The sequence below is a fragment of the Hyperolius riggenbachi genome, chromosome 6, assembly GCF_040937935.1.
Source record: "Hyperolius riggenbachi isolate aHypRig1 chromosome 6, aHypRig1.pri, whole genome shotgun sequence".
Classification (NCBI taxonomy): domain Eukaryota; kingdom Metazoa; phylum Chordata; class Amphibia; order Anura; family Hyperoliidae; genus Hyperolius; species Hyperolius riggenbachi.
In genome coordinates, this window is record NC_090651.1 from 349600270 (window position 1) to 349626616 (window position 26347).

Here is a 26347-nt window from a genome sequence, read left to right on the forward strand (position 1 = left end):
GACTTCCCTTTGATCTTTACCAGTGAGCAAGGTGTCAAGACCTCCCGGAGATTCGTAGCCTGCCTGGCTGCACCTAGGCATCCTGATCACCCTTTGGTTAATTAACATCTACATGAGATCAGCTAGGTGTCACCTGGTTCCCAGACCAGAAAGGGAAATTGTGCCTTCCACAGGGAAGATGTTCAAGCTAATTAACACCTCCCTCCCCCAGGCTTCCACTCAGCTAAGACAGATCCCCCAGCTGTTCCTAGGCAGAGGGATACTACACATTAAATCTTGGTTCTATTGATCTAAAGCGCAATCGATGCAGGGAATCGAGTGCGATCGTTCTTTTCTTCACGGGCGGTTCCAGGACGCGCCTGCGGCCCCGCAACCGTCCGTGACACCAGTATATGTAGCCAGAGGTATATGTCCCCAGTATATGTAGCCAGGGATATATGTGCCCAGTATATGTAGCCTGAGGTGTATGTCCCCAGTATATGTAGTCAGGGGTATATGTGGCCAGTATATGTAGCCAGGGGTATATGTCCCCAGTATATGTAGCCAGGGTGTATATGTCCCAGTATATGTAGTCAGGGTGTATATGTCCCCAGTATATGTAGCCAGGGTGTATATGTCCCAGTATATGTAGCCAAGTGTATATGTGCCCAGTATATGTAGTCAAGGGTATATGTGCCCAGTATATGAAGCCAGGGTGTATATGTCCCAGTATATGTAGCCAGGTGTATATGTGGCCAGTATATGTAGTCAGGGGTATATGTGGCCAGTATATGTAGCCAGGGGTATATGTGCCCAGTATATGTAGCCAGGGTGTATATGTGGCCAGTATATGTAGTCAGGGGTATATGTGGCCAGTATATGTAGTCAGGGGTATATGTCCCAGTATATGTAGCCAGGGTGTATATGTCCCAGTATATGTAGGCAGGGTGTATATGTCCCAGTATATGTAGCCAGGTGTATATGTGCACAGTATATGTAGTCAGGGGTATATGTGGTCAGTATATGTAGCCAGGGGTATAAGTGCCCAGTATATGTAGCCAGGGTGTATATGTGGCCAGTATATTTAGTCAGGGGTATATGTGGCCAGTATATGTAGTCAGGGGTATATGTCCCAGTATATGTAGGCAGGTGTATATTCCCCAGAATAGGTAGTCAGGGTGTATATGTCCCCAGTATATGTAGCCAGGTGTATATGTGCCCAATATATGTAGTCAGAGGTATATGGCCAGTATATGTAGCCAGGGGTATATGTGCCCAGTATATGTAGCCAGGGTGTATATGTGGCTAGTATATGCAGTCAGGAGTATATGTCCCAGTATATGTAGGCAGGTGTATATGTCCCCAGAATAGGTAGCCAGGTGTTTTCCCACCCTAGGAGGGGAGCAGCGCAGAGAAGAGGGAGAGCGGTGGGCAGCGGTGGAGAAGGGGGGCAATCTCCCCCCCCCCCCCTTCCCTCACCTTAGGGTGCTTACCCTCCCTCGCTGTCCCCTCCGAAACTAAGTGCGGTGGGTGGCAGAGGGGCGGAACTTACCTTCTGCGTCTCCGTCTCGTCGCCGGCGCGGGATGATTTGCAACTACTCTGGTCTGATCCAGACCAGAGCAGCGGCTGCAGAACCAGAACTTCCGGCCGGCGCTTGGAGCGACACAGAAAGTAAGTCCCGCCCGCTGCCAAACGCCGCCACACTTACTTTCGGAGGAGAGAGCGAGGGAGGGAGAGCACCCTAAGGCGAGGGAAGGGGGGGAGATGGCCCCCTTCTCCACCGCTGCTCACCACTCTCCCTCCACTGCGCTGCTCTCTTCCTGCTACGGGCGGCTGTCAATACTGACAGCCGCCCGGGACCTGGGGGGCTCATACCGGGATAGCGGGAGAGCCCCCCAAAATCGGGAGAATCCTGACGAAAACGGGACGGTTGGGGACTATGAAATAAGGAGAGATAATTCATGAGATAAACAAATAAGGAGAGATAATTCATGAGATAAATGAATAAGGAGAGCTAAACCAAGAGTTATGTCAAATAAGGAGAGCTAAACCATGATTTAAGTTAGATAAGGAGAGGTAAATCATGAGTTAAGTCATTTAAGGAGAGATAAATTGTGAGTTAATAAATAAAGTGAGATAATTTAAAAGAAAAGCTTTGATAATTAGGCTCATAATTAGTACAAAATACAGAAATATTAATTACAGTGACAAAAGTAAGACGTTGAATAAAATGTATAACAAATTCCAAAACAAAGAAGTGTGAGAGAGCCCTGCCCTTGTGTGCTTACAATCTAAAGGAATTGGGGGGGGGGGGGGGGGGGTAGTATACATTATGACAATATGCATACCTAGAGGCAGCATATTTGTAGGTTATCTAGTAAGGAGTACAACTTGGCCAGAGGTTGAAGGGGGAATGGGGTAAGTTAGATGTTTGGGCTGCACAGGTTGGTAGGAGGCTGTGGAGGAATAACAAACTAAAGGCACTATCCTGTGGTTTGCTGGGAGGGAGGTGTGGGGTCGCTATTCCACAGCAATGGTCTCTGGTGTGTGTTGGGTTTACAGAGACAATGCACGGCCTCCTGCAAAAGGATTATGTCCCAGACACTCAACACTTCTGCTCGCTGCACAGAATTTATTCATACTCAGTCACGCAAGATAAGACCCCAGCTGAATCCGAGGGAGGGGGGAGGGGGGGAACTGGACAGAAATAACAGGAGAGATATGAGTGTAACACAAAGCTACTGACTGGGGATGGAAAATGTCTCATCACGCCATTTCATTACCCAGAATCCTCCACTGCACAAAGGGAGTGAACCTGCCCAACACATAGTCACAATAGGCACAGGCAGTATGCAGGGGGGACCACGGTCATCTACAGGTTCTCCTGCCTTTAGTCCACAGGGGCTGCCTTTCCATACACCACAACCATTAGCTCAGTACTCTATGATCATTCCAAAGTACATCTAAGTATATTAATACTTGGTCTGGTGCTAGGTACACACGATACAATTTTCTGGCAGATTTACCTGCCAGATCGATTTTTTCTAACATGTCTGATCTGAATTTCGATCGATTTTCCGTTTGATTTCCATAAAAGTGAACGGAAATCGATTGGAATATCGATAGGAAAATCAATCGAAATTCAGTTCAGACATGTTGGAAAAAATCGATCTGGCAGGTAAATCTGCCAGAAAATTGTATCGTGTGTACCTAGCATAGTGGTCTTCACTTAGAAATCCTAATTTCCATGAAAGCAGTTGCAGTAAAATATTCCAAATGTAACTCCCACTGGGATCCACAGCAGAAAGCCCTAACCAGACGGCATTTCACACCCAGAGGGTCAGCATCCTTTGTCCAACACATCCTGATTATGTTGGAGAGGCAATAAATCCAATGACACTTTAATGCATATGCTTCAGGACTGCTCTTCTGCAAACTGATCTGGATAGAATACACAAATCCCTGCACCCTAATCATTCTTCTTTCCATCCTGTATACTAGCTCTGTCCAACTAACATCCTGCCAGGTCCGTAACATGAGGTCTGTATGTGGCAAATATTACAGTGGTACTTGTTATATGGAAAGATATTACAGCGGTACAAGGTTATACAACATCGGATAAAAGTTATACAAGGCAATCAGGTGGTTACACAAAACATGATGATGCAATTCTGGGATGGTTAGATAGGCCCAGCAATACAAGTACGAGGCTGTCATAGGAAAGGAGCACACAATCATGTAGAATACACTAGGGGAGGGAGGACCCTGCCAAAGGCTTACAATCTAAGGGGAAGGGAGATGGACGCACTAGGTGGGGCTGTAGAACCAAAAGGATTCAGTAGAGAGTAAAGATAGCAATACATCTAGTGATGATGGGCAGATTCGGCCAGAGACAAATCTCTTTCTAAACAAATCTGATAAGAGAGAGATCTGTCAGCTGCCCATACACCACTGATCAAATTCATGCTAAAATCGATCCTGAATAGGCCTTGTGCACCGCACCCGCTGTTGTGCCCCCGTAGGGAAGACTGTGGATCCCCCCCCGATGCCCCGTGCAAAATAGACATTACCTGTCCGCGGCCTGCGCTTGTCCCCCGCTGCCTCCAGGATATCTCCTCTACATACATGAGCGCCCCACGTTGTTTCCTAAGAAGGGTGCGTGTGTGTGATATCACATGCATGCCCTTACTAGGAAACCACGTGGGGCGTGCGTGTATGGAGAGAGGAATGCGCCCGGAGCAGCGGAGGGACAAACACGGGCCACGGACAGGTAATGTATACTTTACATGGGGCACCAGGGTGACAATCTTCATTGGAGGGACAGCGCCGGGAGTTTAGTTACATTCGTCTATCGTTGTAAAATTGCACGCCGTTCCTGCCGCGCACCCGATCAAGCAAGTTGGCCCAACATCTTGCAGCATGCAGACGTCGAGAATGCGATCAATTTTCATCCCTAAATTGGTCGCATTGTCGGTCGGGCATGCACTTAGCAGCACCGATTTTCATCCAATTTGATTATAATAATTGGATTGTCGATTGGCCACCAAGTCGCCTGATGTATGGCCACCTTTACTGTGTGGTAGGGGATGGGTAGGCCATCTGGAAGAGGTGGGTTTTGAGGACTTGCTTGAATGTGTTGGAGAAGGCAGCAAGTCTGATGAGCAGTGGAAGAGAGTTCCAAAGCGTGGGGGCGGCTCTTGAGAAATCCTGCAGGCACGCATGGGAGTTGGAAATGCATGGCTTGTCGAAGGTCTTGGAGGATCAGAGGGGGTGACCTGGTGTATACCTGTGAACAAGCTACGAGATGTAGGTAGGGCAGGTTTTGTGCACAGATTTATAGGCTAGGCATAGAATCTTGAAACCTGTCCTGAAGCGGAGAGGGAGCAAGTGCAGGGATTTACAGAGAGGAGATGTGGATGCGGAGCGGTGAGAAGAATGAATGAGTCTGGCAGCCATGTTCATAACTGATTGAAGGGGGGCAATGAGGTTCAAGGGGAGGGCAGACAGAAGTGAACTGAAGTAATCAATGCAAGAGATATGGAGAGATATTACACTGATATTAGTTATATGGGGAGATATTACAGTGCTACTTGTTATATGGAGAGATATTACAGCAGAACTTATTATATGGAGAGATATTACAGCACAACTTTCTATATGGAGAGATATTACAGCGGTACTTGTTATATGTAGAGATATTACAGCAGAACTTGCTATATGGAGAGATATTACAGCAGAACTTGCTATATGGAGAGATATTACAGCGGTACTTGTTATATAGAGAGATATTACAGCGGTTCTTGCTATATGGAGAGATATTACAGCCGGACTTGTTATATGGAGAGATATTACAGCAGTACTTGTTATATGGAGAGATATTACAGTGGTACTTGTTATATAGATAGATATTACAGCGGTTCTTGTCATATGGAGAGATATTACAGCGGTACTTGTTATATGCTAAACGCAATAGTTCCGACAATCGCAATTTGGCACAAGAATTAAAGGGACTCCGAGCACAAAAAAAAAAAGAAAGTTGTACTCACCATGGGCTTTCTCCAGCCCAGTGCTGGTCGGGAGGTCCCACGCCGGCGTCCTGGCTCCTCTCCTTCTCCCCGCTCCGGAATGGCTGGCAGGCCGCAGCCCGGGCGACACTCTCCCGAGTGTCGGGCTTCTTCTTCCGCATATGACGCGGATTACGTCACACGCCGGCCGCCTCGCGTCATCATGGCGGCCGGCGTGAAAGTACTGCGCATGCGCGCTTTGTTTGCGCATGCGCAGTACTTTCACGCCGGCCGCCATGATGACGCGAGGCGGCCGGCGTGTGACGTAATCCGCGTCATATGCGGAAGAAGAAGCCCGACACTCGGGAGAGTGTCGCCCGGGCTGCGGCCTGCCAGCCATTCCGGAGCGGGGAGAAGGAGAGGAGCCAGGACGCCGGCGTGGGACCTCCCGACCAGCACTGGGCTGGAGAAAGCCCATGGTGAGTACAACTTTCTTTTTTTTTTTGAGCTCGGAGTCCCTTTAAAGCCGCTTAAGGGCCAGGGGCTATCCCGGATGGTGTATTAGGCGGGGCAGGTCCAGAGTGGATAAAAGAATCAGCTCGGAATTGATTGATTCTTCCTCCTTTCGTCCAGATCATTCAGAACCCTCTAGACCCACATTTGTCACCTCGTATTCTACGGAATATAAACAAGTTATTGACATTTTAAAGAAATATCTTCCGGTCTTACAGAAGGACAGTGACCTTTCACAGGTCCTGAGGGGTGGTGTAAAATTTGCAAGTAGACGTGCCCCTACTTTGGGACAATTGTTGTCTCCAAGTATGTTCTGTTCAGGGTCTTCAGGGAAGACGTGGTTGTCCACAGTGGGTTCCTATAAATGTGGCATAGCCACCTGTAGGTATTGTCATGTACATAGGGTGTCTAAAACAGCTGTCTCTGTCTCAAGTGGCCGGGGGTTTAAAATCAGACAATTTATCAATTGCGGCACTTGTTATGTAGTGTACCTCATTACTTGTGGTGCATGCTCACTTCAGTATGTGGGGTGTACCACCCGACCTTGGAGACAGAGAATAGCTGAACATTATCTTGGTGCGAACTGGCATACAACTAATATTACGAATGTGGCAAAACACTTTAGAGAGGTTCACGGAGCGGATATGACTAGTTTCTCGTTCTGTGGGATTGAGAGAGTAGTTACTACAAAAAGGGGGGGGGGGGGTGACCTTTATAAAAAGCTGCTACGGAAAGAAGCCTTATGGATTTTTCAGATGAATACCAGGTCCCCATATGGTTTGAATGCCAGGTGGGACTTGGCAGCCATTACATGATTTTGGCATACATCCCCCCCCCTCCCTCTCTGAATAGGCTTCTCCTCCGTGTCCCATTTCCTTGTGATTCCATCTACTTAGGAGTTCTCACCTGTTTTTGTTTATGTGCTTAATGATATTCCAACTTGAATGCTCTAATGTTGCTTCCATTGATATGCAGGATCTAATATGTTCCTTATTTTATCTTATGTGTTTTATATTTTGTACATTTGTATGTTTTTACATGAGTAAATCTGGTTCATATGTGGGTCATCCACGTGCATTTGTCCACCTTTATGTGCTCCTCCCCTATTTTGGGCAGAGTGATGAGTGGCCATAATGCACTGGGTTCCCTACTTATATGGCCATCTAGCCTAAGTACTGTTAGCTATGATTAAGGACAGATGGTCCGAAACATGTTAGCTGCTTAGATGTTGCCTTGGCTGTTATGGATACGTCCTTTCAATAAAGGTTACCTCTCATGACAAGTGCGGACCCTTCTCTTCCTTACCGAGAGATATTACACCAGTACTTGTTATATGGGGAGATATTACAGTGGTTCTTGTTATATGGAGAGATATCAGGGGCGTAGCAATAGGGGGTGCAGAGGTAGCGACCGCATCGGGGCCCTTGGGCCAGAGGGGCCCAGAAGGACCCTCCCTCAACTACAGTATTAGCTCTCTATTGGTCCTGTGCTCATAATAATCACTTCTATAGATACATTGAATAATGGTAATCATTAGGAAACTGTTTCCCATCCCCTTCTTGCACCTCAGGCACTGTAGTTGCCATTGGCAGGTTTTGGTGCGCCGTATCAATTGATATGTATAGAGTGCTTGGGGGGGCCCCATGTAAAACTTGCATCGGGGCCCACAGCTCCTTAGCTACGCCACTGAGAGATATTACAGTGGTACTTGTTATATAGATAGATATTACAGCGGTTCTTGTCATATGGAGAGATATTACAGCGGTACTTGTTATATGGAGAGATATTACAGCGGTACTTGTTATATGGGGAGATATTACAGTGGTTCTTGTTATATGGAGAGATATTACAGTGGTACTTGTTATATGGAGAGATATTACAGCGGTTCTTGTCATATGGAGAGATATTACAGCGGTACTTGTTATATGGAGAGATATTACAGCGGTACTTGTTATATGGAGAGATATTACAGTGGTTCTTGTTATATAGATAGATATTACAGCGGTTCTTGTCATATGGAGAGATATTACAGCGGTACTTGTTATATGGAGAGATATTACAGCGGTACTTGTTATATAGAGAGATATTACAGTGGTGCTTGTTATATAGCGAGATATTACAGCGGTTCTTGTCATATGGAGAGATATTACAGCGGTACTTGTTATATGGAGAGATATTTCAGCGGTACTTGTTATATAGAGAGATATTACAGCGGTACTTGTTACATAGAGAGATATTACAGCGGTACTTGTTATATAGAGAGATATTACAGCGGTTCTTGTCATATGGAGAGATATTACAGCAGTACTTGTTATATGGAGAGATATTACAGTGGTACTTGTTATATAGATAGATATTACAGCGGTTCTTGTCATATGGAGAGATATTACAGCGGTACTTGTTATATGGAGAGATATTACAGCGGTACTTGTTATATAGAGAGATATTTCAGCGGTACTTGTTATATAGAGAGATATTACAGCGGTACTTGTTACATAGAGAGATATTACAGCGGTACTTGTTATATATCGAGATATTACAGCGGTTCTTGTCATATGGAGAGATATTACAGCGGTACTTGTTATATGGAGAGATATTACAGCGGTACTTGTTATATAGCGAGATATTACAGCGGTTCTTGTCATATGGAGAGATATTACAGCGGTACTTGTTATATGGAGAGATATTACAGCGGTACTTGTTATATAGAGAGATATTACAGCGGAACTTGTTACATAGAGAGATATTACAGCGGTACTTGTTATATAGCGAGATATTACAGCGGTTCTTGTCATATGGAGAGATATTACAGCGGTACTTGTTATATGGAGAGATATTACAGCGGTACTTGATATATAGAGAGATATTACAGCGGTACTTGTTATATAGAGAGATTTTTTTTTTTTTTAAATCTCAATGGATCTGACAAATTCAATCTGCAGCAGAATCTTTCTGTGAATGGCCAGCAGATGGTGGTGAGAGGTGAGCTGCACATACTGTATACAGGTACCAGTGGTGAAGTCGCAGCCACTAACGTGGGTAATCCCGCCTCCCCATGTACAGTGGGGGCTGTGAGGTCACATTTTGGAGTGAGGTATTCTCCAATATACTTCCCTCTAGTCATTTACATAGAGGCCGTCCCTCTAAAATGTTGGCACGATCCATGTGTAGACCTGTGGGGGGAGCCCTTGCTTCCATCACACTTTGCCTGGCAGCCATAATGATAATTAAATTCTTCTGCCTCGCTGAAGCTCTGGTTGGGGCGTTCTTCTCTTTGATCCATGAAGCACAAATTATGTTTTTCAGGGTTTTTTTTCGATGCACAGTGCAATGCCAGCTTTTATGTTTCTAGACAATGCCAGATATTAGTGAATATGAGCAGACTTGCCTCCCTAATGAGGGATAACGAGGGTCCCGCTGGGAATGTGGCCAAGAAGCCTTCTCTGTTATACCATTTACTGTAGATGATGCAGATATTCCCTGACTTAATCGGTCAATACATAGGACACCCCAATACTGCCCTGCAGGAGCTACACACCTTACATCTCAATACTGCCCTGCTGGGACTATTCCCATTATACTCAACACGTGATGGGGGCCCAAACCAAACAGCTCAAAACTTCGCAAATCCTAAAACAATAAATGCCCCACAAGAAAAGTTGTGAGAGCCTAAAGTCCCATACACACACTCAACAGTGGTCTTTTAGGCTCTCACAACTTTTCTTGTGAAACACCTAAAAAAATCTCTTGCTATTGTTCAAGCAGCTGATAAGACTGATAAGAAGTCAATTCAACATTTGGATTGACTTCTGAACAGTCTTAAAGGGCCCATACACCTAACGATTTTCCCGCCGATATACAGCCGTTTCGATCACAGTGATCGAAACAGCTGTGAAATCGCCGCGCACACCGCTGACAGAACGATCGACTTCCGTCCTGAATCGATCGTTCCCGTCGATTCCCGTCAACCCATCCGTGCGAAAGATTTTTCTCGGTCGCCGGCGGGTCGGGAGTGCGTCGATAGCGGCGTTCGAATGCCTGACGCCCGACGCAATGCAGCGGGGATACATTACCTGTTCCGGCCAGCGCGAGTCCCCACTGTCTTCTTCTCCGCTCCACTCCAGACTGTTCCTGCAGCTACACAGAACTTCCTGTCCCGGCAGGAAGTTTAAACAGTAGAGCGCCCTAATGTATGCAGGGAGGGGGGGGGGGGCAGCAGCGGCAGCTCCACAGATTGTGATTGGTTTCAGGCTGAAATCGATTCCCAATCTGTTTGCAGTAAAGGTGGCCATACGATCCCTCTCTGATCAGATTCGATCAGAGAGGGATCTATCTGTTGGTCGAAATCTGATGGCAAATTGACCAGTGTATGGCCACCTTTATCAGCTGCTTGAGCAATAGCAAAAGATTTTTTTGAGGTGTTTCACAAGAAAAGTTGTTAGAGCCTAAGGGCCCGTTTCCACTATCGCGGTTTCCGCTGCGAATCCGCAGAGTTCCCCCGCAGGCAAATCGCGCAGGGAAACTTTGCCATAGGGTATAACGGTGGCGCCGGCCGAAACGCTTGCGGTAGAGATTTGGCCGGAACCCCCCCGCAGAATGCATGGCACGGCTGATGGGATTCGCCTGCAATCCCGCCCACCCGCTCAGTGCCGGCGTGCGCCTGCGAGACACACGCCGCACAAGTGGAAACGAGCCCTAAAAGACCGCTGTTGAGTGTGTGTGTATGGGGCTTTATGCTATATGTACAGTATATGCAGCTGGATAGGGTACTGGTTAGGGGTGTTGCCTTTGATGTGGGAGCGGAGCCATTGACCAAGATTTGAATCCTGGCTCAAGCTAGTGTGTAGTATATAATAACAGTAATAATCCTGGTTGCCTGTAGGGCACGCCTTAACTGGCTGCAGTTGTTGCGCTTTGAGTCTGTCTGAAATGTGCAATATAAATATTCTGTGTCCATTCCCATCCATCTCTCCTCCATCTACACAGCATTCAGCAAGACGTGGCCTCTCTTTTCGGACAAATGCAACCGCATTCTGTCCACATTTTTGTTCCTAATGTGTCAATTGGTTTATCCTCCTCTCCTCCCAGTTCACTAACAGGGCATCCATACCTGCTTGTTAATACCAAAGATACAACCTAAACATCCTGCACTCTTTTTTTTAACCACATATCATCACTGCTAGTCCGTCGTCACAGGGAATGCAAGATCATCACAGCACCCCAGTATTGGTACGTCATCCACCATGATACCAACATTTACTGCGACCATCTCATGAGAGCTCCATAACGGTATATCACCATCCCTACGGCAACTTCACCAGCATCATGTGAACCATCACCGTACCACAGGGAACCCATTACTGCTAGATCACTATCCCTATTATATCAGCTTCACCAAGATCCACTGCCACCATCTCATGAGAATCCTATAACTGCTACATCACCGTACCTACGGCAACTTCACCAGGATCATGTAAAGCATCACCGTACCACAGGGAGACCATCACTGCTAGAGCATCATCCCTATTATAACAGCTTCACCGAGATCCACTGCCACCATTTCATTAGAGCCCCATTACTGCTACATTACCACCTTTCTATCTCATCACTACTATCCTACCATCACCTTCCAACCTCAAAAACATCATAATGACCCCCCCCCCCCCCCCCCCGCCCCCCATTTTATTGCTGGTACACCACCGTTAAATTATGACTGCCCTACAAACTTACCCCTGTTACCCCTCATCATCATTCCTTGTCTCCTTTACTGTCATTATGTCCTTGTCTCATCACAATAATAATTCCAATATGTGTATAGCGCTTTTCTCCTGGCAGACTCAAAGCACTTGCGAGGCAGCTATTAGAGCGCACTCAGTAGGCAGTAGCAGTGTTAGGGAGTCTCGCCCCAGAACTTCTTACTGAATAGGTTCTGGTTTCTTGAAATAGATTTGAACCCAGGTCTCCTATGTCAGAGGCAGAGCCCTTAACCATTATAACCATCCAGCCAGCAATCACAAGCATGTTCAATCACTTATCTACTAGGACACCAAGGGCCTGATTCACACGCCTGTGAAAAGCCCTTTATCACGCCTAAACTTAGTTTAGGCGTGATCTGAAGGAATTCGCACGAACGCACACGCGCAAAGTTTTGCCCATTAAGCCCTATGGGACTTTGCGCGCGCGCGTACGCGCGTAAAACTTTGCGCGCGGGAGCTTCGCGCGAGTTAGAGCACAAAGCGGTGATAACTTTGCTAATGCAAAGGTTATCACGCCTAAAGTCTTTTAGGCGTGATAACTGAGTTATCACCGCTTTGTGAATCAGGCCCCATAGCTTCTAACACATGACCCCACATCTCTGCTGCACGTCCACCACCACCAGCAGTGATCTAGTGGGAGGTTCACACTAATCACCTGATATTAAAGAGAGGTACATAAGGTGTGACAGGAACCAGACTGAGCCTTACTGTAGTGAGAATGAAAATGAGAGCAGCTCTGGTCTCGTGACACTAAGTGGATATGACAGATCCCCCTGGTCCTGCTCCAAAAATGTACGCTTCTCGCTCACTAATCAGGCTTCTGTGCTGGCCACAAAAGAGGCCATGAAACAAACTGGAGGCATGAGGTCCTGGGAACAGGAGCACAGGGGACACAATATGGGGCCGCAAGTCAGAGCTCATGCTGGTTCTCCTCCCATTACCCAAATCTTACAGAATCTCAGCCGTATACTGTATATCAGCTTCCTTTGAATATACTAGGGGGCTCTCTCTTTATCTAATAGGTCAAGTTATAATGATTCCCTTTATTAAGGGTCTCCACCAATAAACCTGGGCCCAAATGCAATTCACTTTTCTCCTGAGTTTTCTCCTAAGTGATATTTTCATACCTTTTCATAAAATGCCTTTTCAAGAACCAGGAAAATACTCAGAACAACTTTGATAGTACTTTTTCACCAACTTTTAGATACTTTTTCAATTGTAAAATGCTGAAAAGTTATTTTAAAGAGAAGATGAAAATGATCTCCTAGGAGATAACTCAGGAGAAAAGGTTAATTGCACATGGGCCCTTGTGTCCAGAATATAAAACAGGACAGGACATCCAGATACAATGTTTTCTATTACTCTGAATGCTAAATATCCCCCCAACCCCTTCCCCAGTCTTCTGATCAACACCACCTGCTGCAGCCAATACCAGGAGATCTTCTTATCATGAAGGTTATCGGGTGGCACTGGAATGCGGAGAACCAGCACAAGCAGCTTTCTGGATGGCTTTGTAGTAAGTGTGGTGAGGAGAGATCATTGCTGGAATCCAAAGATAGACATAACAGTAGCAGATGTTTCATGCTTCATATTCACATAAAACTGAATTATCAGATCTAGGTGGACATCAGTGACATGCTAAATGACACAGTGTGGGGAGCTGCTACTGCTAAATTTACATTCCACATGTTTCCATCATATCAGTATGCCTCCTGTAGTGACTGGATAGTGTTAATAGTTAAAGGATACCACAACTGACATGTGGCATATTGAGATAGACATGGGTATGTACAGTGCCTAGCACACAAATAACTATGCTGTGTTCCTTTTTTTCTTTCTCTGCCTGAAAGAGGTAAATATCAGGTATGTAAGTGGCTGACTCAGTCCTGACTCAGACAGGAAGTGACTACAGTGTGACCCTCACTGATAAGAAATTCCAACTATAAAACACTTTCCTAGAAGAAAATGTCTTCTGAGAGCAAGAAAGAGATAAAAAAGGGGGAAATTCTTATCAGTGAGGGTCACACTGTAGTCACTTCCTGTCTGAGTCAGGACTGAGTCAGCCACTTACATACCTGATATTTACCTCTTTCAGGCAGAGAAAGAAAAAAAGGAACACAGCATAGTTATTTGTGTGCTAGGCACTGTACATACCCATGTCTATCTCATTATGCCACATGTCAGTTGTGGTATCCTTTAAGGGCTCTGCAAGGTTTGAATCTCTGCTTCCTATTCAGTATGCCAGCACCTATTCAGTAAGGAGTCATTGGGCTACACTCCCTAGCACTGCTACTGCCTATGGAGTGAGACCTAGTGGATGCAGCTCAAGCGCTTTAAGTCCACCAGGAGAAAATAATAAATTGATGTCTTGTCTTGTCCTGTTCTAGCCCAAAAGGTCACAGTTATGTTGTGTAACGCCTGTATCTGTATATTCATTTATGGCCGTGAACTTTATCCCATGATCCAGCCACCTAGAAGGAATCTTTTGAGTGTGAGCTCCTTTGAGGATGTCAGTGACATGACTGTAAAGTGCTGTAGAAGATGTCAGTGCTATATACATACATAATAATAATGTGGTAGGACTTTAGACTATGACCCTGGTAGAATTAGATTGTGAGCTCCTTTGGGGACAGTCAGTGACATGACTATGTACTCTGTAATGTGCTGCAGAAGATGTCAGTGCTATATAAATACATAATAATATGTTAGGATATAAGACTATAACTATGGTGGGATTAGAGTGTGAGCTCCTCTGAGGACAGTCAATGACATGACTATGTACTCTGTACAGTGCTGCAGAAGATGTCAGTGCTATTTACTAGATATGATAAGTGTAAGGGAGGCATTGGTGACATGCTCAGAGTAGCAGTGGATGGCTCTCACACGCACTGTGGAAGGGTTTCCTCAAAGCCACATATAGCACGTCTGCTGATAGTCATCCCTCAGCTCAGGTTCCCCCTCTGTCTTGAGACATGGACACATTACTGTCAGGTAGACTGAAGGTCAGTAAGTTTAGATTTCCTGGTTGGTGGCATGTGGCGGAGCTGTCCCAGGCCTGGCCGGGTCACTTGTTGCTGGAGGGGACATGACAATGAGACGAAGGCTCAGCGTGCGACCACATCACGGAGACGCATTCTCCAGCATCAGCAAGGTCTAGCTTATACAGCTGCCTGAGCTACGTGAGAGTCTGCACGAGCTGCTGGCTAATTCTGCTCTACCAGCCAGACAGGCCTCACCGCCCACAGATTAGTGCCCACTGCGTACTGACACATCACTAATGTGCGGCACTGCCAGACCTGCGCCAAGGCAAGTCTCTATGGAGGCCAAATGCACACCTCTGTCATGTGTTTACTGAAGTGTGGAAGGGGTAGAACTTCTGCTAGGATTTTACTGATGTCAGTGTCCGCCTCTCTCTCTGGCACAGCAGGAAGTGAGGGATAAAATCTGCCACATGCTCCCCTATGGAGGAGTTAGGGGACTATACTATCCTGCACTGCACACACACGTCCACATTTCCCTATAAACTCTCCTGCAGAAGATGGGTGAAGCCTCTTTAGGATCCAGAAGCTTCCCCCTCCTGAGGTAAGTACCCCCCAGGCACACGTTTCTTTCTTACAGGTTTACTTTCAGGTGTCCTTTAGACTAAAGAACTTTGTTGTTTTTGAATGCAGACATGTTGTGCAGTTTGCCGTTCAGCTTGAGCTCATGGGGCTCGATTCACTAAAGAGTGATAACTGCTATCATGATCGCGCGCAAACGTTGGTTTATCACGCAGAGTAATCTTTTACGTGCACAAACCGACACGGGGCAGATCGCGTGATAACTGCTGTGATAGCATTTATCATGCTTTAGTGAATCGATCCCATAGTATTTAAGTGAGTTGGTTGGCGTGTGTGTATGTACTAGTCATGTAAACAACTTGATGTGCGGTTGGTCATGTTGTGCGGTTGGTGGAGCATTATGTTAGTGTGTGTATGAGCCTTAAAGAGGAACTCCAGTGACAATTATGTAATAAAAAAGTGCTTCATTTTTTTATTTTTACAATAATTATGTATAAATGATTTAGTCAGTGTTTTCCCATTGTAAAATCTTTCCTCTCCCTGATTTACATTCTGACATTTTGTCACATGGTAACATTTTTACTGCTGGCAGGTGATGTCAGTGAAAGGAGATGCTGCTTGCTTTTTTGGCAGTAGACAGTTGTTATTTCCCACAATGCACTGAGGTTCACAGACAGGAAGGACATCATACTGTGTGTGCGTGAGGGGGGGTGATCACCACAATATCATCCATACAGAGCCCCCTGATAATACATTTGGAAAAAGGAAAAGATTTCTCATGGGAAAGGTGGTATCAGCTACTGATTGGGATGAAGTTCAATTCTGTGTCACGGTTACTTTTTAAGGAATATAATCAGGAAATGGAAGGCTGCAGGCACAGCTGCTGGTGAACCTTAAAGAAAACCTGAACTGCAAATGAAAAGTTAAAATAAACATATACAAGTCATACTTACCTCCTGTGTAGTCTACTCCTCAATCTCTTTCTCCTCTCCCGCGTCCTGTTTGTCCACTGTGATCACGGGAATTCTTCGTCCTCCATTTTGAAAATGGCCATTACCCCATAACAGCTTTCTGGTCAGCACACTGTTAAACTGTAATATCACCCACTTGAGCCATAGGGATACTTGGCACATCAGTTGTCCTCTCAGCTATAACTGAGAGCAACTGATATATTTCAGTTCTGACAAAATGTTGTCAGAACTGGAATGGTTCATTGTCAGAAGAAAATGGTGAATTTCTGAGAGGAACTGACAGTGAGGTAACTATGTAATGTTCATTTGAAGTTACCTCATGTGTTTATTTTAAATAATTTTTCTCAGTTCAGGTTCCCTTTGGTCTGAAATTTTGACATAACATTAGATAAAAATGTGTTTTTCTATTACAGTATAAGCTGAAGGGGCTTTGCACTGCAGAATAAAGTACTGTGTGTAACTGTTTGAATGCTGTTCTGCTACAATTTTTTTTTGTGCTGGTAGGTTTAAGGCTGTAAGGAATCTTTTAGAGAAAAGAAGAAATGCTGAGTTACAGACCACTTTAAGTGAAAATGAACTGATGAGATAAGGAATACTCATCCAAAACAAATGATGAAGGACTCATCATTCAGATATCATTGAGAAAATGAATGATTTAGGATGATTCTTGTGCGGTTGCAACAACTGTCATGATGGATCACTTTGGCAGATAATCATTCATAGTCAGCAGTGTGTATAGACTAGAGCTATGAACGATTATTAAATGATGTGTTCCGCAAAGTCTACAGCACTTCTCCTACATCATACATGTCAAACTCCAGCCCGCGGGCCAAATTTGGCCCTCAGAGTCATTAAATTTGGCCCTCAAGTGGTTTGCCCACTTTGCATAATGAATGTACTAGGAGTGTCTCAGCACCCTGTAGGAAAAAGTACAGGAGACAAAAGCGGGAGCCCAGTAGTGCAATATGTCAATATAGAATGGGAATAGTAATATAACAAAAGTACTACTCACAAAGAAGGGTTGCAAGGGGCAACCGACCGCAAGAAGCAGGTGGAGACCATAAGCCCGACTCTACTCGGGGTAGTCCTAGCCAGGACTTGAGTGTGGCATGGAGCTTCTCCATAAACTGCATAAGGCCAATTCTGGCTAGCAACAGGGAGAATTTTCAATGGTTTACCATGAACCAATGAGCATTTTTTCTGTTGCTGAGGATTCCCATTGGTCCTTTGCAGCCCAATGGATATCCTGATGCTTCTGCCAACCACCGGCCTGTGCACGAGAGACCGAGCGGAGGCAATAGGCGACGGGACATGTATTACATCATGGCGGCGATCGAAATGGGCAAAGCGGACATGGCAACTATGCCTAGTGAGGGTTTTATTGTATAAATTTTACTGTACGGGGTGGGAAAATGTACCAAATTCGACTCTGTGTTGCGCTTAGCCCAACATGGAAAGCAGATCCGTTTCTTTTAGTGAAGACTGATCATATGTTTAACATTAGGATCCACTAAACCACATTTATGCTAAGCAGAGCTTAAAAAAAAGTCCTAAACGGGTACATTTTTTAATACTGGCCTCAATTCACGGAGCATTATCAAACGTTTATCAAACACTTTATCAAATGTTTGATAATTTACCTCATGGGTAAAATCTCATTTTGAGTTCACTAAGGTGTTATATATTTGTTGAACGTTTTATCGGTAAAACATTTGATAAATCTATAACACCTTAGTGAATTTAAAATTAGATTTTACCCATGAGGTAAATTATCAAACATTTGATAAAGTGTTTGATAAACGTTTGTTAATGCTCCGTGAATTGAGGCCACTGTGTCCATGCAGCATCAGCCCGTGAGCCACTGTTACCATACCTTAACTCCTGTTATTAAGCTGACAGCCAACTCTGTCACCCTCCTTTTAGTCAAATAAAAGTAGTATACAGTACTTGTACTTTATAATGTCTCATGTACCATCACTTCCTTGAGAAGTGGCAGTCACATGACCATCGGTGCTTTACAGTATATCCTTCTTTGCACCAAGTTGTCCTGAGCTGCCTTCTGGGTGAGTGGGAGGGGCCAAGCTACCACCCTCACCAATCTTGACGCAGGAAAGAGGTATGGCTGAGGTGACACTATACCTCCAAATATTAATGCAGAAGATTGGTGAGGCTTACATAAAACTATTTAGGAGTATTTCCAATAATTATAGTATGTCTATATTTAGGTCCCATGTAGGCCAGTACAGGTATGTAAATAGGTTACATCTATAACCAGTGTTGGCCATTTTATTGGTTCCATCAATGCACAGTATAATGGATGTGTGTAAATACCATGAAAATATTAAAGTTAGCCGACAAATATTTTGTAGGTTACCCTTGTCTCAGAACAACTCTGACCCATGGAGACAAGGACTTCACAAGACCTATGAAGGCGTCATGTGGTATTTGGCACCAAGATATTGGAAGCAAAGTCCTCTAAATTATGGGGTAGAACTTCCATTGATCAGACTTGATTTTCCTGCACCCCACAGATATTGCGTGATTTAGAACCAGAGGAAATGTACTTCCCCAGACCACCCCCTTGTATTACTCCATGGTTCAGTTCTGACCCGCCTATGCCCCTAGCAGACACTTTCAGCAGTGGAGAAAAGTCACATGGGCGCTCACTGGACTGTGGCTATGCCCCTCTCCACCCACCAACACCACCACCACACACAGCATCTGAGTGTTCTGACATCTCTCTCCCTTGGCCAGCATTACACTTTTCAGCCATTGCCTGTCACCAGATGTGCTTCTGTGGACCACTTTTGGTAGGTTATAACTATTGTATCCCATGAACAATCCACAAGAACTGCTGTTTTGGAGATCTTCTGACACAATTGACCAGGCATCATATTTTTGCCTTTGTCAAAGTCACTCAGATCCTTGGGCTTACCCAGTTTCCTACTTCCAACACATCAGCTTCAACAACTGGCTGTTCACTTGCTTCCATGTTATATCCCATTGATGGGCCATTATAAACAGTGCTCCTCATTTCACTTGTCAGTGGTGGATGGTGATGGTGGGGTGGGCAGAGGTCCTGTCTATGCTCAGTACGGGGTCTGTATCAGACAAGATCAGACCACAAATACCATCTGCAGAGGAATTTCTGGCAATAAGCGGCCTCCCCTTCATCTCAGCGATATCAGCGTCACAAGGAGACCTGGATCCTCTATACATAATCCACCCCAATCCTCTTTCTATACATTCTTCGTATCTTTCCGAACCACTTCACAAAGCCCCTCATAATTCCTCCATATTACCACTGAGAAAATGACATTACAATTCTTGTTATTTGAAATTCCTACATTGTAAACTGGCTGTAAGATGTCTGGAGAGGAAGATAGAGAGCCCATTCCCATTCCTGGAAGATTTAGCAGGTATGTTGCATGAGGCTTCTTCACTATTGTTACCCACAGAACCCCACAACGCCCAATGCTCCATCTGCTGCCTGCTGAATCCAAAACTGAGCAAGCCTCACCAGCAGCTCTGCCCAGCCACATTCCCTTACATGTCCAAGAGTTATATGTGGTCTCCCAATACAGACATATGCAGAGAAACAGACCAGACATCAAGAAACAGTCATCAGAATGTATCACTAAAGTAATGCCATCTATCCATTCAGCAGAGACTGGTGACATCACTGAGAGTGCAGCCTAGGCATTCACTAAAGACCCGCAAAATCACGGAGAAAGCAGTCTATCTATTCAACTGAGACCAGTGACATCACTGAGAATGCAGCCTATCCATCCACTACAGAGCAGTAACATCACAGGGAATACAGCCTATCCACTCAATAAAGACCAGTGACATCACTGAGAATGCAGCCTATCCATTTGCGAGACCAGTCCAGTGAAATCACTGAGAATGTGGCTGGTCTCTAGTGAATGGACAGGCTGCATCCTCAGTGATGTCACAGATCTTTAGTGAATGGATAGGTTGCATCCTCAGTGATGCCACTGGTTTTTAGTGAATGGATAGGCTGCATTCTTAGTGATGTCACTGGTCTGTAGGATTCTCCATCTTCTTGTAAATCTGGGAAGGTTGGTTTGTTGTGCTATAACTCATGTGTTGCCATTTGGAATCCTTAGTGAGTGACACAATTATCTCTATCAGAGATGCAGCACATTGTGTGATTTTTGGGTGTGTACTCCGGAAACATGTCGTGTCTGGAGTCACTCTGTGGTGGTGCAGTGTGGGTAGAAAACAGGGAATTCTGAGTATTGTCTTCAGCAGTAATCCTGATATGAATGTTCTAATATGATAACAATCTGCTCAAACAAAGGCTTGCTGTACGCCTCGTCTATAAACCCCCCTCTAGCAGCCCCTTCATACACGTATAGCGCATACTGCACAACACAAAGCTCCTCCTGACCATGCAAAACAAAGGGATTGCTGGATAAGCCTGTGCTGGAGAAGATTTTCCATAGTTTGTAGAGTTTGGCAGAAATCTTGTGCGCTCATGTGACCAATGCGTCCATTCACCTTCCATGTGTTTCTATACAATACTAAGTAACACTGAAAACCTGCAAGCAGTGGGTACCTCATGCCCACTCCTGTCTTATGAATCTCTGTAAAACAACCTGCAGATGGGGCCTCTATCTTGCTTTCTTTGTGGATATTCTAATGACTCCCCAAATAGTGACTATTGTTCACCCTCCTCCTGGATGAGGAGTTTGGTGGTGACAGACGTCAGGAAAGGGCAGATCTTGCAGATGTTGCGGAGGTGGAATTTGCAGGACTTGTGAGGTTTTGGATGTGGGGGGGGGGGGGGTGAAGGAGAGTGTGGAGTCCAGGGTGACACCCAGACAGCGGGTTTGAGAGGTAGGGCACATGGTAATGTGCTTAACAGTGGCATGCACATCTGGGAGGGTCAGGGATGGCTGGGGTAGGGAGATCATAAATTCTGTTTTGTTCAGGTTTAGTTTCAGGAACCTAGTGGACATCCAGGAGATGGCTGATAGGCAGCAGGAGGCCTTGTCCATGGTAGTGGTGGATAGGTCAGGGGTGTGGAGGTAGATGTGGGTGTCATCTGCATACAAATGAGTTAAAATCCATGGAAGCAATAACTTTACCAATGGAGGAAGTGAATAGGGAGAACAGTAGGGGACCAAGGACCGAGCCTTAGGGGACTCCCACCAAGAGGTGGTTGGGGGTGGATGAGGACTTATTGAAGGAGGTCGTAAATGGGCGGTTGGAGAGGTAGTATGAGAGCAAGGCCAGGGCGAGATCATGAATGCCCATGGACTGGACAGACTGGAGGAGTAGGGGATGGTCCACTGTGTCAAAAGCTGCTGAAAGGTCAAGGAGGAGGAGCATGGAGTATTTGCCTTCAGCTTTAGCTATGGTGAGATCATTGACCACTTTGGTGAGAGTTGTTTCGGTTGAGTGGGCAGGCCGATAATCAATGTGTTCCACCTGCAGGTGGAAGAGTCCCACCACCCCTCCTGTCTAGTGACTCACCACACTGACCTTATGGAGATGGTGAATGTGTTTTACCTCCAGGTGGATGTTTCCTGCCATTTCTTAGGGGATGTCTATTGACTCTTCACACTGACCTTATGGAGATGCAGTCCCAACTGCAGGTGGATGAGACCCACTACCAATCCTCAGGGTCTGTCTAGAAAATTGTCCAATGATGTCCAATGATTTTCCACAAGTAGCTTGTGTTTGTTTCCCATTCTCCTCTGGTAGTCTATAGACGACTCTGCATTGTGACAAATGAAGATGAGTGATGGCTGTCCTTGTCCCGTTAAGCCATGTCTCTTTATCCTACACGATAACACAATGCAGAAGGTATATATATTCCACTCCTATCATGGTCTTTTCTACCCAACCTACATTACAGATGTTCAAGATATTGACTTCTGATCAACAAACGACACAACCACAGTTATCAGACCAGGAAAACAATTGTTTCTTTGGTTGTTGATTGATCAGACTTTCTGGTAAGTATTGGGTGGTCCGACCTATGTTGCGCCATGTGATTGACTATAGAGGTACAGATGCTGGAACTTGCTCAGAATAAGGCACTGGATGACAAAGCCATTGTACACGTGTTTTCGATTGGTCAACTATCCATCAGGAAATCTAAAGGAATGAATGGCTGGCTGAAAGGTTTTCCCATAAATCATCTTGTGTGTACCAGATCTATCTAGCAGATGTTTGACTGGACCGTGAAAGGGAATATCCCACATAGAGGGCATCCACAATCACTGTTGTGTCATTCCATTAGTTGTTAGGTAGGGTCTCTATCCTAATTCTGACAGTAAATAGCAACCAAGGGTGACACATTTCTCACCTTAAAATCGGTTTCCCTGGCTACTTATCTGGCTGCCTCCTGTGTTATGAGTCTTGAGGGCTGACCACATCTGTTATGCAGGACAAGGAGAAGATGTCTTCCGTCTGTATACTGCTGGTACTCTACTATATAGTATGGCTGCCTTCATAATGGCCAGTGTTTCCTCCTAGTGACCCAACATCCTCCAACTTCCTAAAGTTATGATTTGGGTCTGCCCAAACTGGCCTCCATAGCAATCATGGGAACCACGGAATATTTCGGCCCTTTATTATTATTATTTAGTATTTATATAGCACAAACATCTTCCGTAGCACTGTACAGAGTATATTGTCTTGCCACTAACTGTCCCTCGGAGGAGCTCACAATCTAGTCCCTACCATAGTCATATGTCTATGTATGTATCGTAGTCTAGGACCAATTTAGGGGAAGCCAATTAACTTATCTGTATGTTTTTTGGGATGTGGGAGGAAAACTGAGTGCTCGGAGGAAACCCACATAGACATGGGAAAACATACAAACTCCTTGCAGATGTTGACTTGGCTGGGATTTGAACTGGGTGGAGGCAGCACTGCAAGGTGAGAGCGCTAACCACTACACCACTGTTTTACCCTTTATAAATCAATAATAATTAATAACCTTAGGAAGTGAGAACTTACCTCAACCTAACATGACTATGTACCTGTGCTGAGGACTCAGGAAGAAAGCACTGTAGAATATATACTGTACATTGGGGTTGTAAATTAAGACGCCGTGATAAAAGGAAAAAACACAGGAGTAGTATGTCTGATAATAGGGAAAAATTGAGGATAAAGGAAGGGTACTCACAAACCAGGGTTGCCAAAGAGCAATCACCTTCAGCGCATGTGGGGAACACCCGTCCCGCACTCGGGTTGTGGACTGACTCCCTGAATTGGTGGTCGCTCTCTCCAAAAAGATTAGAGACTATGTCCCTACCTGCCAAGAGGTTGTATGCATACTGACACGGGGGATAAGAGGCGCCCAATATGTGTAGGACATATATAAACAATGGTAAATGAGGTAAGGTGGAGCGCTCCGAGCTCCATTTCTAATGCAAGCACATTATTGACCTGAGGAAGTGGTATTATAGCCCACGAAACATGTTGTCTTTCTGTGCAATGAAAACTTTTTCCTGCATATTCAGGCACAGACCTTCATTTATAGGTAAGCTAACCTTACCTCATTTACCATTGTTTATATATAACCTACACATATTGGGTGCCTCTCATCCACCATAATCAATATACTGTAAATGTGTAACACCAGTATTAAAAGCATTATCTGTTATCAGTGTTGCTGTTGGAGGGAGGTGAAGAGGACAGAGGAGACCCCCATCAACACAGGGAGGACAAACAATACCCAGTAGGTTCCCAGTGGAGCTGACGCAGTCCCCACGATGGAGAGGTTGAGATGGGAGGCCGTCAGGAGGCCACGGAAGGTAGAGTGTTAACCCCACAGCCTTGTGATTGTGCTCAGGAATTAGGTCCTGGCCCTTTCACTGGCAATTCCGGGATCTGGACATAAAGCGATTAGCAGATTAGGAGTAAAGAAATCACGCAAGGATTGATGTGTATCTCTGTTATTACCAATTATCCCCAGATTTCTCTCAGTCACGCTCCTACACTTTACCAGGAATCCCATCTTATTGAGCAGGAATAGGGGCCAAAGCACAGAACTCAACCAATATGCCCTGATATTGCCCCTAAATCCACACAATGTATGCCTGACTAGAGAACCAAAACCATCCCTGGCTCCATGATAATGATGGATCTGTATAAATCGTTATGGAAAATAGCCCCACCATCATTCCATCATGACTGTATGCGAAAATAAATACAGACTGTTCATTACTACCAAGAACTGGGCATGATTGTTACCCAACAAGGGGTGACACTGGCATTTGCAGTAGAATCACCATGAAAAGAACAGGAGGTTGAATTATGAGAGCTACAAATAAGTTCTTCTCCATCTTCTTCTCTAGGAGGCCTAGAGACCCATTGTTTCAGAGATCTCACCCCCTGGTCCCCTAGGAAGCCATGAGACCTCCTGAGGACCTCAACTCTCATCCCTTGTGCTCTAGGAAGCCAGGAGACCCCTTACATTATAAAGTAGCTCCCATCCTCTTGTGGTATTCTTGGAAACCAGGCAACACCTTGTTGTATGGAGTAGATCACATATAAACCCCAAGAGAGACCTTGATTATATGAGGTTTTTTTCAGCACTCTGCAAATGAGGAAGTACCAAAAAAGGATGTGAAAAAAGTACTGTCATAATTATCAGAAGTATTTTTTTGCTTGCTGGTAGCTTAACCACTTCCCTACCACAGGTTATTTCCCCTTAAAAACCACAGCAATTTTCACAAATCACACTCCTCCCATTCATTCACCAATATCTTTACCTCTACTCACCTAAATTATATGCATCTTGTTTTTTTTCAAACTAGGCTTTCTTTGGGTGGTACTTTCTGCTAAGAATTATTTTATGTTGTATGCAGTTTAAAGAGAATAGCTGATTGCCCGGCGTTGCCCGGGTATGTATTTGGCTACTGTTGGCTCCGCCCACTTTTCCTAACCCTAACACACAAACACTCAATGACCAAGTTTGTGAGCTTTGCGGTCTTTGGAATCAATAATTTGCATTGAAATGAAAAAAATCTGATTGGCTGTTTGTGGCTCCACCCCCTTTTTTGAATTTGAACCCCAGTCACCCAATGACCAACTGTAGCAGGTTTGAGGCCTGTGCCATTAACAGTGCAAGAATGGCAGCAATTAAATATTCCCCTTGAGAAGCAATAGGTGTAGTTTGATTCACTTTTGTAGGCTCCACCCACTTTTCTGAATATTAATCCCATTCACCCACTGACCAACATTGCAAAGTTTGAGATCCCTGCCATTAACAGTGTAAGAATGGCTGCAGTATACATTTTCCCAGTGAAATTTGTATTTGTCTCCACCCACTAATGACCTGGAACTGCCTGCCCGTGTATGTATTTGACCGCCCACTTTTTCTAACCCTAATGCACGAACACTCAATGACCAAGTTTGTGAGCTTTGGGGTCTTTGGCATCAATAATTTGTATATTCCCATAGAAATTAAACAAATCAGATTGGCTGTTTGTGGCACCCAATGACCAACTATAGCAGGTTTGAGGCATCTGCTACAGCCCCGTTTCTATGGGCGTGTGATACGTGCAATCGCCCGGGGCGCTTTATTGTGCGGCAGTAGGGGGGGGGGGCGCCAGAGCGGGGGAACGGATATAATAGTTATAACTCACCTTCTTCATCCGTTCCCCTGCAGTTTCAATATCTTTCCTCTACCGGCGTCCGTCGCCTGGTAACAGCGCCCCCTGTGATGACATACCGCATGTCATCACAGGAAGCGCTGTTACTAATGAGATAGATGCCGGGAAAGAAAGGACATTGAAGCAGCGCGGGTTCGGCGGAAGCAGGTGAGTTATTACTATTATGTCCGCTCCCCCCGCTCCTGTGCCCAACTCATGCCGCCCATACCTGCGGGAACCTACCTAACACCTATATTGCGGGGCACCTACCTATTTAACCTAAACTGCGGGAACCTACCTTACTAACCTATACTGCAGGAACCTACCTAACTAACCTATACTGCGGGAACCTACCTAACTAACCTATACTGCGGGAACCTACCTACCTAACCTATACTGCGGGAACCTACCTAACTAACCTATAA

The 26347-nt window shown here is 45.2% G+C and overlaps 2 protein-coding genes across 4 annotated transcripts in view; one reads left to right on the plus strand and one right to left on the minus strand.

The window, feature by feature from the left end:
• PHC2 (polyhomeotic homolog 2) overlaps positions 1–26347 on the minus strand; it is a 317874-nt gene that overhangs the window by 158742 nt on the left and 132785 nt on the right. The window contains exon 3 of one of the 3 annotated variants that reach the window (XM_068241610.1): positions 21882–22030. The exons of the other annotated variants lie outside the window; for them this stretch is intronic. The gene's annotated coding sequence lies outside the window, so the exon portion shown is untranslated. The remainder of the gene's footprint in view (positions 1–21881; positions 22031–26347) is intronic. 3 annotated transcript variants of the gene reach the window in all.
• Positions 1–26347, plus strand: part of SLC2A1 (solute carrier family 2 member 1) — a 171997-nt gene that overhangs the window by 39981 nt on the left and 105669 nt on the right. The gene's annotated exons all lie outside the window — the stretch shown is intronic.